The sequence below is a fragment of the Lygodium microphyllum genome, chromosome 19, assembly GCF_053477565.2.
Source record: "Lygodium microphyllum isolate KBCC chromosome 19, Lygodium_microphyllum_v1.1.10, whole genome shotgun sequence".
Lineage (NCBI taxonomy): Eukaryota > Viridiplantae > Streptophyta > Polypodiopsida > Schizaeales > Lygodiaceae > Lygodium > Lygodium microphyllum.
In genome coordinates this window covers 39357145-39374797 of record NC_141153.1, presented here as the reverse complement: position 1 = coordinate 39374797, position 17653 = coordinate 39357145, and positions in this window count along the sequence as shown.

The following is a 17653-nucleotide window of genomic DNA, read 5'->3' as shown; positions in this document are numbered from 1 at the left end:
CTTGTGTTGCTAAGCGTGAAGAGGAGAGCACTCATAAATGATAAAAGGGGGCCCTTCTTAGTGAGTCCTACATGGGCTTTGTTGTATGGGCCATCATCAAAAGGGAGATTGAAGGCCATCCTCTTTGGAATCTAAAAAGGGGTCTTGAATACCTTGTACATGGGGAAGTTTGCCAAAGGAAGAAGGGAGGGGGTGATTAGGATGGTGTTGCATAATGCACAATGGGGGATGGCACAACCCTTTGTTGCTTTTAGACCAACTCTTCATCGCCATCTTGTATGGGACTATAATAGATAATCACACTTCAATAGTTCCTCATATACAATGACTTTCTATGTTTCTAGCACTTTTACTATTGTTTTTTTCCAAAAATATAAGTTGTTGGTTGAGTTCAAGAAGCAAATTATACCACTACTACTAATGATTTGCAACAACATAACCATTAGCAATGAACACAGAGCAAGGTTACTAACAAATCCTAATCAACCTCCTATAATCATAGTTATAAAGGATGCCTATGATACACAAACATTTATGCATTGTAGCTTGCATAGAATGACTAAGAAAAACCAAGCAAGGCTAGTTGGTTGACTAGTTTTGTACTAAGAGAGGGTCGTCTACCACAATGGAAGTGAATCTTTAGTTCGATTAGGTACATTCTTGGAGTGCATTGTTGTTGATCATTGGATTGATTTAGATTATTGCTACATTAGGACGTCCCAACGTAGAGCCCTTTTGCGATTCACAGCCACTACTTACCTTAAGTGTTGAGATTATAGTATGATTCTTATGTTGGGGTCCCATACTTGCCCACAACCTAATCAATGTCCTTGGCTATTAAGATTTGTGTCTCACTTCTGATTACTAGCATGACCTAAGTAAGGTGCATCACCTTGTTAAATAGTTTTTTTAAATGAAAACAAGTACACACTTGAGTACATTACCTTGTAAAATAATTTTTTGAAACGCAAACAGGTGCACACTTGAGTACATTACCTTGTTAAAGATTTTTTTGAATGCAAACAAGTGCACACTTGAGTGCACTTTGCACGGGAGCATTCATGCATTGGAGCATTGACTTGTTGTTTCCCAAATGAGTTTCTGACACTACTTTAAGAAGTCTAGAAAGAAATGGTTGCTTTATTTCTTTCTTATTGCCAAAAGCAATGGCTAATTTTTCTCCCTTTAAAGGCAAAAATTCACTCACAATCTACCATGACACTATCATTGTATAAACACGATAAATACACATACCTTTTATATGATTATGATATATGCAAAATATAAAGTATACGTGTAAAGCCAAATTACATATTCATTTGACCACCACATGTGCACACACACAAAATTTATGTCATCATTTTTTTTGGATGGTGTTTGAAAGCTCGAACATACTCAAGTGACCACCCAAATTATGCCATAACTTCTTTTGAGTGGTCACTCCAATAAGTTAAAGGTTTCAAAGACTACTCGCAAGACATACACTCTACCTACCAAGGTGGATTGGGCATCCCCAATATGGTTGACAAGGTATTGGCTAATTCAATTATTAGAAGCTCTAAGGAGGATTTCTAATGTGGAAATTGTTGAAAGATCACCTTGTGAATTCCTAAAAACTATTAGACAAGGAATCAAGCATAGAAAATGGAAGAAGATGAGCAATTACCATAGAACATAAATCACTAAAAACAAACATGACAATACTCACAAAATCGAGGACATCATGAGTGCCAAGAACAAATGTTGGGCTTGCCCTCCCTCCATGCTTGTTGTTGCTTCACATGTACTGGGCGCTTCGCACCTGGTCTCCTCTTGGTGCTTTGCGCCGTGGCTGGTGCTATACGCTAGCTTAACATTTGATGTCTCACACCAAACTTTGAAGCATCACAGTTACTATTGGTTAATACATTTCACATCTTGATGCATATCTTACGTGGTAATATGATTCATGGTGAGTTGAGTCCCCACTTGTATTATTAATAGTTAATGTGTTGCACTTTTATGTCAATTATTGAAACAATAGCTTGATGTTCAAATATACACTTGTACCTTACAATGATTCAACATACAAAATATTCAACTACTCTTGCAATTTATTGAGTTCACCATACAATAGAAATAAACCAATAACATTGTCTATCTCAACCATATGAATACGAAAATACGAATGAAGGAAAAGTCATTTTGAAATGTCATTGTAGTATCCCAATCATAACAAAAGCTAAAGGAAATAGAAAGCATGTAATGTTCTAAATCATTACTTAAAAGAAAGCCTTCTCTTCTTAGTAGAGTTATTAAAAGTGGATGTAGCATGTGAAACATGCAATGGTGAAGTTGTGACATGCCCTCTCCTAGACTGTGTTGCAACACTTGAAAATAAATGCTAATCTCAACACAAAAAAAGTGAAAAAAGTGGAAAAGCGCAAGTCGGGAGCTGAAAGAGGTAGCCCAAAAGGAAATCAGACACAACGGAAGAAGCAGGAAGGGAAACTGTCAAAGGCACAAGGGTGGTCTCAAAAGCTAAAAGGAAAAAGTGCATTTTTAAATGCAAGTTGCCCTTGAAACTTTTGTAAAAGAGCGTCAGGCTCCGCTCCCTCTTGTGCAAATTGTAAGGGTAGACGGGTGGTAGAAAGGAAGCTAAGAAGATAGGAAGACAATAGGAATGATGGCCTAGGCTATGGTGTCCTAGGAGTTCAAGGATGTCACTCGCCGCAGGGACGCTATGTGAGATAGAAGCCCTCCACTCTCTTCACAAGATTTAAGGAATTTAACAAGGAGAAGAGTAAGATAAGGAACTCATATTAAAATTCAAGAAGTCTCTTAAGATTCAAGAAGTCTCTTATGGAATAGGGTACATACAAGACCTCCACTTAGATAAGAAGCTTCTCATCAAGATTTGAGAAGCTTTACATGAAAATAGGGTAAGGTGAGAGCACCCCTAGTGCCTCCTTATATAGGTTTTGTGGATACACATGTTTGTGTTTTGGCCTTCTTAAAAAGCCTAAGCTTTTAATTTCGTTTTTACTTTTCCAAAATTATTATTTTTTGCCACCAAGGTAGAGAATTTATATTAATAGAAAAGAGAGGACAATAATACAATGATTAAGGGGGGCTTCACCCATAAGGCAACATGGCCTGACGATCTGCATACAAAGGGACCCCGGATTCCAAAAGTATTGAGCTTTCACGCTTTGCTTCCTCCTTCAAGGCTAAAAGTAAAAATCGTTATGGCTAAAAGCAAAAAGCCTTTAAGGCCTAAAATCATGCGTATAACCTCAAGACTATTAAGTTTGGTCTCCTTGCCATCACATAACATGCCACTGCCATGCATATCTGTGCTGCCACCATCACGTTCATAAAATGCTGTTATTTCTATGTTTTCCACCAGCACACCATCCCTGCAATATTTAATGGCACATTGCCACCCTGACTGTCATTAACGGTAGCCATGTCATTCGGCCCCCCCGGTGTCTCTTTCACTTTGCCCGTGTATTACCACCCCCCTTTCCCTCCTCTTGTGCATGTGTGTGCCTTCTTGGGCCTTGTTCGCGTGTGAGGCTTTGGATCTCATAACACATGTTCGTTATTGCGGTTGTTCAAGCACAAGGACGCGGGTGTGGTTTTTTTGTGGGGTGATGCGCTAGTTGATGTTCACACGCAGCTGACATGCAACACAATCCCGGGTACATTTTTTTGATTTTTTAAATCTTTCAAAATTGAAAAACACTTAAAAAACACATGAAAACTTATAAAACCCCATAAAAACCATAAAAATTCCATAAAAATACCAAATAAATATTAAAAAGTTTGAAAAATTTACTATAATAATTTAAGACTTTTTGAAAATGTAAAATTTTCTTAGTTGAAAATGCCAATAGAAAAGAAAAAAATAATTTAAAACCTTTAATTTAATGAAAATTTACCTAAAAATACTTGAAAATGTATTTAAAAATCTAAAAATAAAATAAAAAAACAAAAAAGCATACTCACTTTTCTTTATATTTTTGGATCATTTGCATGTGTTGAAATGATGAAAATTAATTGGGACCCAGTTAATTAAATAAGAAATCCTTATTAAACGTGTAAATTCTTTGGGGAAAAAAATTCACTCCGGAAATGACTAGAAAAAACTCAGACCTTTGCACAGCTTTCAAACCACATTGCTGAATAAACAAAGAATAGAAAATATTAATCCAACATTCATATCCAAAATCATTAAGAAAAAAATTCATAAAACAATCCTAAATTGACAAATCAACTAGAACATACATAGTACAAACAGATTCAACACATTTCATGGACATCATCGAATGAAAACCTAATAGAAAAAAACATAGCATCGTTTATTGAATATTATTTTCTATGGTGTCTAGTTTGTTTAGCTTATATTGACAAACTTTTTTAGCTCATTGGATTTTCTTGTTGGATTCCATTATGATTGCATCATCTCCATTTATTAATAGCGCATTCAGATTGTACTTGCATACACACCCCTCCCAAGTATTTCTTTTCTTTTCTTTTTTATCTTTGCTACCCCAAAACCCACAAATAATTATTAAAAGAAATCATGATCACAACGTTTTTCATGTGTGTCTGTGGCACACATATTTTTTAAATTAAAATCAACCCTTCGTTTACTTACACACATTTCGTGCACTACATACACGTTTAATTCTAATTAAAAATGAACCAATCGTCACCAAAAAACACGCGGACACAAAAATGTTCCCAACACATAATTAATTTTTAATAAATAAAATTTCCTTTAGAGACCCTTAATCAAGGTCCAAATTGTGGGTTATGCTAAAAGTACAATTTCAAACTTAATAACTTTTAAATAAATGGTAACAATGAATCACTGTTTTCTTTTTATGGTTTATTACTTGATAACATTTCACCCATTATTAATAACTTTATTAAAATGAATCTTTCATTATATTTCTTCCCCCCACACTGCACATTTTTCTTTTTAATGAACACACTTCATGGGGATGGGAATGGTACAGTTTAATCCCTCTTGTCGATGATGATCAACAGTTCGAGTGTCATGTCGATATGATTAGTTCTTATGTGATTCTATATTATTATTTTTGCTCATGTTGACAAGTCAGGGTATGATATGCATTTTTCTTCTACTTTTCTGCCTGATATGGGGATTCAGGGTGCCTGTTTATTCACATCGCATGAAGCTTTTGGTCGCACATGTGTAGAGGTCATGCTGGATTTTTCCTAGGATGTTGAATGCTTGGAATGGTTATTCAATTGGTCAAGTTGTGTGAGTTTATTATGAGTGATATCTTATCTATTCCTATCATGTTTTTTTGTAGGCATTTATTGTGATTGTCTATGTGTGTAGGGAGTGTGTGTGTGTGTAAACCATCTAAAGGGCACCTTGAACCCTTTCCTTGATCTAGTATGTGCCTTGGGTATCGCATGCATATTCCTTGTTGCTAGATTTAGACCTCGTTGCTAAAGTGGGATTATCCAAGTTTGTGGGCCTTGCCTTACTGCTATTTCTAGATAATCTTGACATTTGTGTGATCAATTTTTAACCTCTTACAGTAAGAGGTCTCATCCTATTCATGGTACAACTATTCTTATGACGCCTAAGAGTTTGGGGAAGGCTCTTTCTTTGTCATATCATGGGGAGTCCTTCCCTACTGCCCGTCAGCTATTCTCCAACGAGGATATTTTGAAGCTATTACAAAAGCAGACTCCGAATGTTTTGGATCCAAAGAAGGTTATTACCACATCATGGGTCAGTGTCTCTATGATTTCCAATTCCCTATGGAAGTAGTTATGCCAATTTCTTGAGGACTGCCTGCCAAAACCCTGTCTCATTACCTCTCCAAGGAGTTGTTCACAACTTCTTGTATGGTCTTGAAAGATATTACCATTGACTGGAGTACCTATCTCTTGGCAAAGATGGATCAGCATTTCATTAGAGCTACTAGAGGAAATGTGACTAATGTCACATTTGGTTCTTACCTTTATGTATTCCTGATATATGCTATCCCTGCAAAGGAAGTCCCTTTACCTCTAGTTGATTCTCCAGAGGCTCCTCCTCCTCCTCATGAAGATGATGATGTGATCATTGAGGATGATGATTTTCCCCCACCTCTAGTCATTCAAAGAAAGCGCCTGAAAGGAGCTATTGAATTAGTTCCAGTTCCTACTCCTTCAGTTTCAGTTATAATTCCTGCTCAATCTTGTAGCACACTGCCTGCCTTTCTTCAAATGCCCAATCTTTTCAAAGCCCATAGGGATGGTATGCTTGACATTTCTATTTCTTATGTGCAATGCTTGCTAACAAGAGATGCCATTCCTTTTTTATGCAAGGACATCCAGAGTTCAATTGAACTTTTAGTTAAGTGCATGTATCCAATAGCTTTCTTCTTCTTTTTATGAATAAGTTCAGCAATATAAGGAGGAGCTATATAAAGCTAATATTGAGTTAGCTTCTGCTCAAGAGAAATTTTATAAGCTCTATATACAAATGGAGCAGCAAACTAAGGTCATGGATACAAAAAAACATGAAATCTCTACTTTGACAGCTCAATTGGCAGAAAGTCAGTCCCAAGTTGTTATTGTATCACAGGAGAGGGATATGTTATGAAGGAGGTTCAAGAGATGAAGGCTGTGATGATAGTTGCCCAAACAGAGAAGCTTAAATCAACTACAGCTATCCTAGACCACAGCAATGCTTAGATTTAGTAACTCAAGGATCAGTTGGCTCAGTCTTACTCTTCTTCACAGAGTCCTATGCAGCCATGTCCCCTACAAACTTAGCAGTTTTTCAAAGACAAGCCATATAATACCCATTGTTCTAGGCTAAGGTGGAAAGGCTTCAATCTTGAATGGATTTGTTGTGGTCTTCCTTTGAGCAGTTCTAGGAATATGTTCCTCTAGATCACTCCTTTTTTGTGCATTATTAGCAACAAAAGTTGGCCTTCTATATTAAGCTTTCCACAATGAATATACCTCTCCCATAGTATGGTTGGAGTGGGGCCTCATCTTTTGACTTGTTGAATGAAGTAGTCATAATGGTTTTTGAGAACTTTGTGACTTCAGATACTATGCTTTTGTCTTATATGTATTTAAGAGGTGATTTGCTGATTCCAGATGATGAAGATTCAGCTCGGTATGTTGGGGATGTGGTACTACAAGCTACTTTATATGTCAGACATTTCGAGTTGCGGATAGATGAGATGTTTTAGTGTTATTCCTCTAAAGTGGATGATTGTCCTAAGATTTTGTGGCATACTATGATTGACTTTGTCATTTTGAATCAACGCCAAATCAAAGCTTCAGCTCATGCACAAAACATTAACCAACTAAGGGTGGTTATTTTAGCCCATCTTTCCAAGCAACCCCCATTTTATTCCTCCTTCTTTGAAGCTTATAATCATAGATCCACGCCTTAGGTCCATCGGTATCTTTTCTATCTCATTATCAACATATGGCCCATAGGTATGACACTTATCTTTCTCTTTATCAATCTAATCCCCAGGTCATTTTACCCCTTCTCTTTCAACCCCAAGAAGCTCCTCAAATTCCTATATTTACTCATTGTTCTTTCATTGAAGATCGTGTCTTTTCCCCTCCTCCTTCTTGCCCTTCCCCATCTACCATGTTTCTCTCCACTTTTCATGCCTATCTATTGACATCTTTCTTAATAGATTCTCCTAAATTTTCAGATAATCCCTCTTTAGATCATTCTTCATTTTACAATTTTGCTTACCCATCTCTTCATCCTCTTGTACTCGTTCCTCTTCCATCTCCTACCACTTCTATTCTTCATTCCCCTCTGTCGGTTAGTGGAAATGCAAGTTTTGATCAGAAGATTCCTAGAAGACGGGGGTGGATTTCAATTGATTCTCTTATAAGAACTCAGATTAATTGGCCATTGATTCTAGGGGAGTGGACAACTGCTAGTCAAGCATATGAGAATTATCTACATTTTGCTTAATAACATTCTTAATCTACAGATCCTTTAGTGAGATTGACTGCTTACTTTGCTTGGTACTTGGCATATATGCACATGCATTTACATAATGATCCAAAGAGTTGTGTATGAATGTGAATGTAAACATTGATTTCCAACAACTGGATGTATTGTACTTTCATGCCCTTTGTTTGCCTAGTAGATATCTTGTCTTGCTAGAGAGGATGTGTTGCCTTCAATTTTTCCAAAATCCTCCAAAGACTTTTGTGGATAAATCCTTATCCATGGACCATTTTAGCAATCACCAAGCCTTTAAGAGGGATTATCTTCATTGATACGTAGGGATGTATCTTTCATGATTCATAATGATATATCTTTCTTTTGGAGGTGCCATTTAGATAGTTTTTTTGTGTTTTGTGTTCTGTGTTTGTGAGGTGTGATAATTTATATGTGATGTGGTCATGGTGGTTGGATATTCGATTTATCTGAGAGCTATATTTTTGGAGATTTGTAGTGATGGTGATGGTGGATGGATAGCTCAAGATGCAAAGATGCAGAAACTCCTATATCCTTTACAAGTTTGTCATGATTTTCTATTGTTCATAAGATGTGTTAATGTATAAAGGGTTTTCCTTTTGTTGTATTCTTTATTAGATGTACATTATAAGTTAGAGTTGTGATTGGATGGTGTTTCCTAAATATTATTGTTGAAGATTAAGTTGAGCTATTTGATGAACTTGTATTCTCTTTTTTTCCTAGGTCGTGAGGGTGCTCCCTTATTAAGTGTGGGGATATGTTGAATGCTGAAATAACTTGTTTTTTTGGTTGATTTTTGTTGTTTTTGAGGATTGAATGGTTGATTTTACATGATAATTAATTAGTTTGAGAGTGTTTTGGATAGGGTGGAATGGTTTTAATAAGCTCATGAAGTTTTTTGGTAGAGATATGAGGTTTTGTGATGATCTGTTGATGTCCTGATAGTGTATGTTTGATTTTGATAGCTTTTGTTTTGCTTCTGTTTTGTTCTATTTTTCTTATGTATGGAAGAATGAAGTAATGATTGATGAAGTTTGAGGTTGTTTGAAAGATCATTGAATGGTTTTTTATGGTTTTGATTGGTTTTAGTTGAGCTAGATGTTTTCTGTTGACCTTCTATAACCCTTTGTTGAGCTTCTGTAGAGCTTATGTAAATCCTGTGTATGCCTCTGTATAAGTGTTCTCTTGGATGAGGGTGTAGTATGGGAAAGTTTTCTAGCCTTGGAAAGAGATGAATGCAAGTTCAAAAGAGCTCAAAGAAGTGGAAGAAGTGATAGTGATGATGAGTTGTGAAGAGTCACTGTAGTGGCTCTGGTGACCTTTCATATCGTACATACCTCTTGGGAGGGGTATTCACGAGACCAAAGAATGATTATTGTGAGTGATTATTGAGTATTGTAGTGAGGATATGATGTACTATTGAGAGAGAGTGTGTGAGTGAGTGAGAGATAGTCAATTCTATGCAAGTCAATGTATCTACCTATGAGAGATTGTGAGAGAAAGCTATGGAAACTTTGAAGAATAATAATATGTGATATATTTCCATTCAAAGTGGTGTATTTTCTTGTGTTTTTGTGGTCTATCAAAGAATTCTATGAATAATATGAAGTATAATTGATTTTGTTAAAGTTAAAGTCATGGAAGAATTATTTCTATGAAGTTGTGTGAATATTGTTGAGATGTTTGCAATCACACCTACTTCAATCTCTTTGTAAGGAGCAGTGAGGCCTCGAAGGATACTTGACACGGATCACTCCAAAAAATAGATAGTTACATGACAATAGATTTTCCAATGGCAATGTCCTCTCAACCAGTGCATTAATGGATCATTGTTGATAATATCAGACTAATGACAAAAAGCTATGCACTTCTTTAGGAGTATGTAATAGACTCATAGTGACAATAACCTTTATATTTTTAGGATCGGTCGCAACCACGCTAACCACATGGCCCAATAACAATCTGTAGGCACTCCAAAGACTTTCTTGGATTGAGAGCAATGTAGAACTACCTATATCACTGAAAACATTTTCTTAGAATAATCAGCTATCTCTCCCTTGTAGTGGCTACCCCCAGATCATCAATAGAGACTTTCAATTCCTTTGGGGAAATATCAGTGAAAGTTTTACTAGCCATACGTTGCCAAGACCCTGGCGCGTTGCATAATCCAAAAGCCATAAGTGATACACAAAGGTACCCAAATATAGTGATAAATGTTGTTTTCAATTTATCTTCCTATGCAATAGCCATTTGATTGTAAACCAACAAAGGACTCCATAAACAAGTAGATATCCCTACCTGCTCAACCGATCTGATCAATGAATGGCAATGGGTAGTAATATTTAATTGTTTCTTTATTGAGCTCTCTAAAATCTACACAAAGCCAAATTTGATTATTCTTCTTTTTCCTGATAACTACTAGTGACACCACTTCATATGTTGTACAAGAAATATCTAGTTAGCCTTACACAATTTTTATAGTTCCTCAAATAGTCTATCCCTTAGCTCAAAAGACATATGCCTTACTTTTTGTTGAATAAGATGACTACCTTCTTTCAAGGGAATAGTATGCACAACTAGATTAGGAGGAATACTCCTCAGAAAAAATCTCATGGAATTCTTAGATCAAGGACACGTAGTCTTTCCTCTCTTCTAGACTAATCATAGATCCTAATTTGATCGGCTGTGGCTCATCTAATGTACCGAGATCTAGCTCAGTCACATCCACATCTCCAATTCTATCTTGAGCTTCTAGAGCAGCTCATTCAGAGTCACCTGATATATATATTCTATAGTGGACCCCTCTCTTGATTCATCGCGTGTCGAAGTCTCATTGCCAGAAAGATCCTCTAATGTATCTAATTCTATCGAAGATAAAGGTACATTCTCCTTTTAAGGAGATTCAAGATATGCATCCACTCTTACACGTTTGGCACCTCTACCAAAAATCAAATGACTAGAAGGTATAACAACTTGAAAGTTGGATTGCACGATCCGTGACCTTCCTAATAATACTTAATAGCTTGTCTGCCTTGCAAACCTAATAACCCTAAAGTCTAGAATTCATTCCACATTAGCAACAATCACGTGGACTTTGGTAATGCAACCTTTTGGTCGACTTAAACTATCATCGGCCATTCGAAGAATTGTGGAGACATCCTTTTGGATTTCTAGTCCCAATCTTTCCATCAATTTTGAACTCATGATGTTGAGACGGAGGATCTCATATCCACAATGGTATGATCCATTGATATGCCATCAACATATGCTGCCACCCTTGGGCAACGCTTTTCAGCATATTCAAACCAATCATCTTCCACATGGGTTATTTCCAAGGATTCGATGACATACCCAGTGTGAAGAATCTTCTTAAACTATTTACACACTCCTAGAGATAACTTATTTAGTTGCAGGAGGTTCACATCAAGATTTACGTTGCAAAGAGAATCGGCTAAGTAGAGTTCATGATAATTAGCAATGGTTCTCTTCTTCTACCAGACTATTCTTTCTCTTGGTCGCACTAAACAGGATTAGGTGCCTCTTTCTTGGATTTTATCTTTTTCTTTGGTAGCTCCTTATTGGAATCAACTTTTCCACTAGTGGATTTTAGAGGATTGGCTTCCACATTAGGAGGATTAAGGACTTGTGTCCCCTTATCATCATGTTTAGGATTTACCTCTACAGGTTTTACATTATTTCTAACACCTTCTTTAACCTTCTGTCCTCTTGTAATGGCTCGTAAATTGGAAGCCTCAGTGGTGTTAACATGCACAAATTCGATAAGGTTGACACCACTACCACTAGGAAACTCTTCTACGATAGATTTTCCTATTTGCGATATTTACTTTAGTCCCTCGTCCTATTGAAGGTTATTCCCTTGTGCTCGATGATTAATTGGACGTAGCTGCTTACTCCCTTACTAAAGAGAGTTGATCTTACTCTAGCAAGTACTAGCTAGATGGTCAGAATTTCCATATATGTTGCATTTGACATTAGGGTAGGTTCTTAGAAAGTGTTGATGACCACCACACCACTTACAACTAAATCTTGATGGACCTCCCTCTTCATGATATTGACTTCCTATTAAGTTTTGTTGCTTCTTTAGGATATTAACATCCAAGGCTCTTTGTCTATGTTGTTTCATTATCATACTGGTATAATACTTCATCATGTCATTAACTTCACCAAGAATGTTTGATGCACTAGACTCATAACCCTAATCATCTCCTTGTCATTCAACTGGCCTAATCACCTGATTAGGGATCGGCCTTGATTAATTGGCATAACATTAGGATTTTTATTTGTCTTCCATTCTTTAGTGGAACCATTTGGCTAGCCATTGGCATAGTAACATTAAGGGGAGTTGGCAGCATGGACACATTCTGCATTATGCTTCCTTTTCCATTTGAATTGGTCATAGGTGTACTAGTTACACCTTGACTTCCATTGGTCAATGCCAAATTATTGCTAGGATCTAGACTCGAATTTAGGTATTTCCTAGATGTATAGGCCACTTGTAAGTGCGCCTCTACCTCCTTTGCTTGTGTAATAGTAGTGTCTATATTAGCAAGAGTAACACTACTCAATTGCACTTGGATATTGAAGTCTAATCCATATAAAAGGTACTGTAATTAGGCAACATGTGGAATATGAATAGAGGTTTGTAATTTGTGAAACATCTCTTTCAATTTCTTGGCATAAGCTCGAGCATTCTCATGAGGCTCTTGACGTGTCACATTCAAGACATGCAACCAATAATGACCACCTCTCTTAGGGATAAATTTTCTTTGGAAGGCCGCAAAGAATAAGTCGATTATGGTTATGGTTCTGGCTTCCAAGCCATGATAGCACATTGCAGCTCTTCTTTTAGAGTCATATTGAAAAACATCATGAGATGTCCTTCATCCCTTGAATTCGACAATTGAACATTAGTTTCTAGAACTCATTGATGTGAAGTTCAACATCTTCCTCTACTAACCCATTAAAGATGGGTAGAGGGAAACAAGATGAAAACCTAGGGATGGCAAATTCGACGTTCTTGTAGGCAATGTGTTGCGCCATTACGATGATTGGGTTTTCTCTAAGGGTTTTCATTTGCGACTCCAAGTAGATTAACTTTTCGGAGAAAGGGAAATGCTAGAGCTTCCTTCTTTCCTTCATTAACTAACTAGGATATTAGTTGTGTCAATAAGACCTCTCTTTTTTAGCGATATCAGACTACTATACTTAGGATAATATCTCCTAATAAACTCAGCTCATTGTCTAGCCCTTTTAGCTCTTTTTTGTCATTGAATCTCGACTTGCTGGTGTCTATCTCAAGAAATAATGGATCTATTTCAATGCTCTTTGGCATACACTAAACAACCAGTTCTTATTCACCAAGATTTGGAAATCGCCACTTATTATAGCAGCTCCCAGCAAATGCACCACCTCTGTCGTGACCTAAAACAAGTCCAGTAATTGCTCTAGGACTCTAGCCAAGCCTCATATGCTCACCAAATCAGCCTCATGGCCTTGCAGCTAGGAGCGTTTGGAGGATATACACTACTTTCAATAAATCATGAGTTTGTATCGATTGTAGTCCAACGATTTTCCTTCCCAACTCCAATAGAAAGAGTATCCAAACATAGAGGTGATCAACACCTCGATTTACATACAAAAAGAGCTCCCCCTAGCAAAATTCTATGGCTTCTATGGCTCTCCTACAACCCAAGAATTGGCCCCAGGATGTGCCCATCTTACACATAGAAGATGAATGTTACAGAGTCCTCTCATAGTATAAATGATCTAGGAGACTGTATATATTCCTCAATCAATTTTCCTAATATATCGAACTATCATACATGAACAAAAGGGAAATCTTACAATCTCAATGTTGGTCGTCACCTGAACATACAATTGTAATGCATCCAGGAATTTATCTTCAGATACCATATTTAGATTGCACATGCAAAATGTATGGCACTTCATGCTCAAAGAACTTAACTAAAAACTAGTCAATGTGAAGTGCACAAATAATATTTTCATGATTTCTTTCTACTAGTGTCATGCAACGTTGCTAATAAGAAATATCATCGAGCTAACTCATGCTACTGAACCCTTTAAAACTTATATAAACCAGAGCCTATATACTAAGGTATATAAAGAAATAAAAAACTTAATCAAACATTTTTCCATTTTAGCCGCGCATCTTCTATCCTTTATATTTAGATTGGTTGCAAAAATTAGGGAGATTTCGTGATAATTTTTCATAGAAACAAGTCCTAAAATATGCACTTTAATACATAAATAAAGGCAAATAGAGGCAAACCCTCATGCTTTAGATTCATTACACATTCACAAATATTCTCCTATTTTTTCATAATTTTTAATGTTTAAAAATCAATTTTCTTAAATTTTTTATATATTTGAATATTTTTAATGAAAATTTTCATTTATTTCAATATAAATTATTTATTTTTCTAAGTTTTTTGATTTGTAGAACTTATGCAAAGTGTAATCCATCAACATGCTCATTTTCATCCCATGTGAACATCATTTGAGCCCCAAAACCCAAGAACAACCCCATTTTCATTAAATCTCATGTTTCAGATTTTGTAGTTTTATTGTTTTTAATGTACAAGATTGAACCAATGTACATTTTTCTTGATCTTCCATTTCTACCCTTAGCTTTTGCTGCTCTTCCTATGTTGAGGTAGCCTCTTGGGTTAGTTTCTCCACTTCTCTTTCATACCTGTGAGCTCTCTCCTGCCTCAACTCCTCCAGCTCTTTCGTGGCTTTAGTGATTTTCTCCATTTCAGCCTGTAGATATTCATAGAGTGCCACAATCTCTCCATTGTGCCATTGTAGTCATCGTATGGCTTCGGTTTCTTCATTCACTGGCACCCGCCATTCTGCTTCTATCTCTTCCTTAGCTTGTAGCTGCTCCTTCAACTCATGAACTTCCCTTTGGGCCATGGCTATTTGGCATGTTTTCTCCAACTGGTAGCTCAAAGCAACAACTTGTATTAGTTCATAACTTACATTGCAAAAGCTAGGATTAACACTTTGGTCATTTGAGTATCCCTATTCTAAGAGAAACATTTAAGTCTAGATTGGTTGCATGTTTACCTTCAATAATAGATTTTCCAAATGCATGTGACACTTACATGAGGGGAAGTAATATTGGCACATTTTCCACAAGAAATAAGTAGAGCACAAGCTCCTCTAGAGCTCATATACACAAATCTTTGTGGAAAGTTAAAGATGATAGCTCTAGGTAATTCCTCTTACTATGTGACACAGATTGTAGAGTAGGAGAACATGGATATATTTCTTGAAGACTAAAGATGAAGCCTTTGGAAAATTCAAACAATGTCATGCTTTGGTAGAAGAGAAATCTAGCAATAAGTTGAAGAAACTCATATTAGATAGAGCGGGTGAATTTACTTCAAATGAATTCACAGAACATAAAAACAATAATGGGATTAAGTATAAACTTGCTATGGCACATAGACCTCAATAGAATGGCCTAAGGAGCATGCTCAAATGGAAGAATCTTTTAGGTATGTTTTGGGCTAAAGTAGTAAATATTGTTGTTTATAGTGAAGATGGCAAGAAGCATGCTCAAAAGGAAGATTCTTCTAGGTATGTTTTGGGTTATAGCAATAAACATTGGTGTTTATATCCTAAATAACAACTATACGACAACTATGAAAGGAAAGACTCCTCCTTTGCAAGCCTTTAATGGTAAGGATCCTTTATGTGCTTATTTTAGAAATTTTGGAAGTGAATGTTTTGTCCATGTGCCAAATGCATCAAGAAATAGTGAAGAGTCAAAGGGGCATTGACTCTACAATCCTTTTGAAAGAAAGGTCATCATAAGTCATGATGTGGTATTTGTTGTGAGTAGCCATATCAAGTGGAAGAGAAAGATCCCTCTTCAAACACCCAAGAAATCCTCAATCATCATTAGCCACAGCCACTAGACATAGGTCAACTAACATCTATGGTGCTTATAAAGCATGAAGAACTTGAACATGATAAGAAGAATGAGGCTAAGAAGCTTGACACAAGGAAGCCATTTCCTAAGTGGGTAACTTTGTAATGTGCCCACCTGAGCCGCTTCCTCATTGACACTTTCTTAGTAGACCATCAAGAGATATCCCAAAAATGCCATATGGGATTTGATGAAATACCTCGACGTTTGCTATCCAGGCTCGCTTAGTATACCCCGTAGTGGAAGTTCTGACCATCCCCACGAGGATCGACTTGAGTTTTTGGTTGCTATTATGAGTCATGTCAACTACTAATAGTTGATTAATGTCGGCAATTTGAGTTTCCACTTCTTATAGAATTACCCAATTGAAATAGACTTGCATTATGCATGGTTCAAAGAAAATGGGAGATGAAGGGGAGCGTGGCACTTCAATCCCTTCTGCTAATGGTGCAAAATCCCGTTTCGGCCCTAAAACGATGTAAGTCAGGCTTCTTAATCTCTAATGGTCATACATTTACCTATTAAAAATGTTTTTTTTTTCATTTTTAGGAAAGCTCTCGGCTCATCGAGTCCACCCAATCGTAGGTCTGGATTTGTTTGGGATCCATCATCCCACTTCCCTCTAAAGAGTATTTTTAATTACCTACCACCTCAGATTCAACATATAAAAATAACTTCTTTGATTATTTGTTAATACAAATTCGTTACACGCCTTTATTTCACGACACAAAGACATAGCAAAGCAATTCCTTCTCAATAGTTCCTTTAATAAAAATAACTTTTTACAATGTTTTCTGTTCTAGCTAGATGTGATGTAAACCCGAAGGTATTATTCTCTCCAAGTTCAGTTCCCAAACTAGTATTGGAAATTCTAGGATACTATCTGGAATTCGAAGGGTAGTTGGAAATTTGTAAGAGTCTAAGGAGTTTATGACCAAAGCTCCCTAGTATCCTTGCATTCTCTTGCCAACTAGAGTTTCCTACGATAAGACCTTTTGCGGCATGATTGATCTATAATCGCTAACATGAAAAAATAAAATAAAAATTGGAGTAGGTTTTAGCCACATTGGCCTTGGGGAGGTCTAGCCCCATCAAAGAACACTACCTCAGTCCGCATTCTGTGTTCATCGGAATATTGCCTTAGTCGGCAATTTGTACTCGATCATCCATCTTTTAGTCTAATGATTTTAGGAAATATTAGTACCTAAATTACAATCACAAATATCTTATTTCGAATGCATCATACGTAAAATTTTAACAAATTTATTTCTGAGACAATTCTTTCCTTCCCAAAAATAATAATATCAAGGCAAAACTTAGTGTAAGTGGCAATATCTTCCAATAATCTTCTCAGATTACCCTCCCCTCAAGCTCTAGTCCAGATTGAATCAAAACAAGAATGCTATTTTTGAGAACAATTCCCATGCTCGTCTTTTCTTTTCTCAACAGAGTTTGTGGGTCTTTGCTTGTGATTTTTAAAAAAAATCTTGGTTAGTATTATTACGAAAGGTACTCTTTTAACAACTACACTTCAAGACCCTTTTTTTTCTTCATACAAAGAATTAGTGTCAGTGTTTATCCATCAAAGATTTCGTAGTTCAATACATATTAGAATATTTAAGTCTTTTTAGGAACACATTACCTTTCTTGTACTTCTCCTTGGAACATCTTGTACAAACCCAATTATCCCTTGG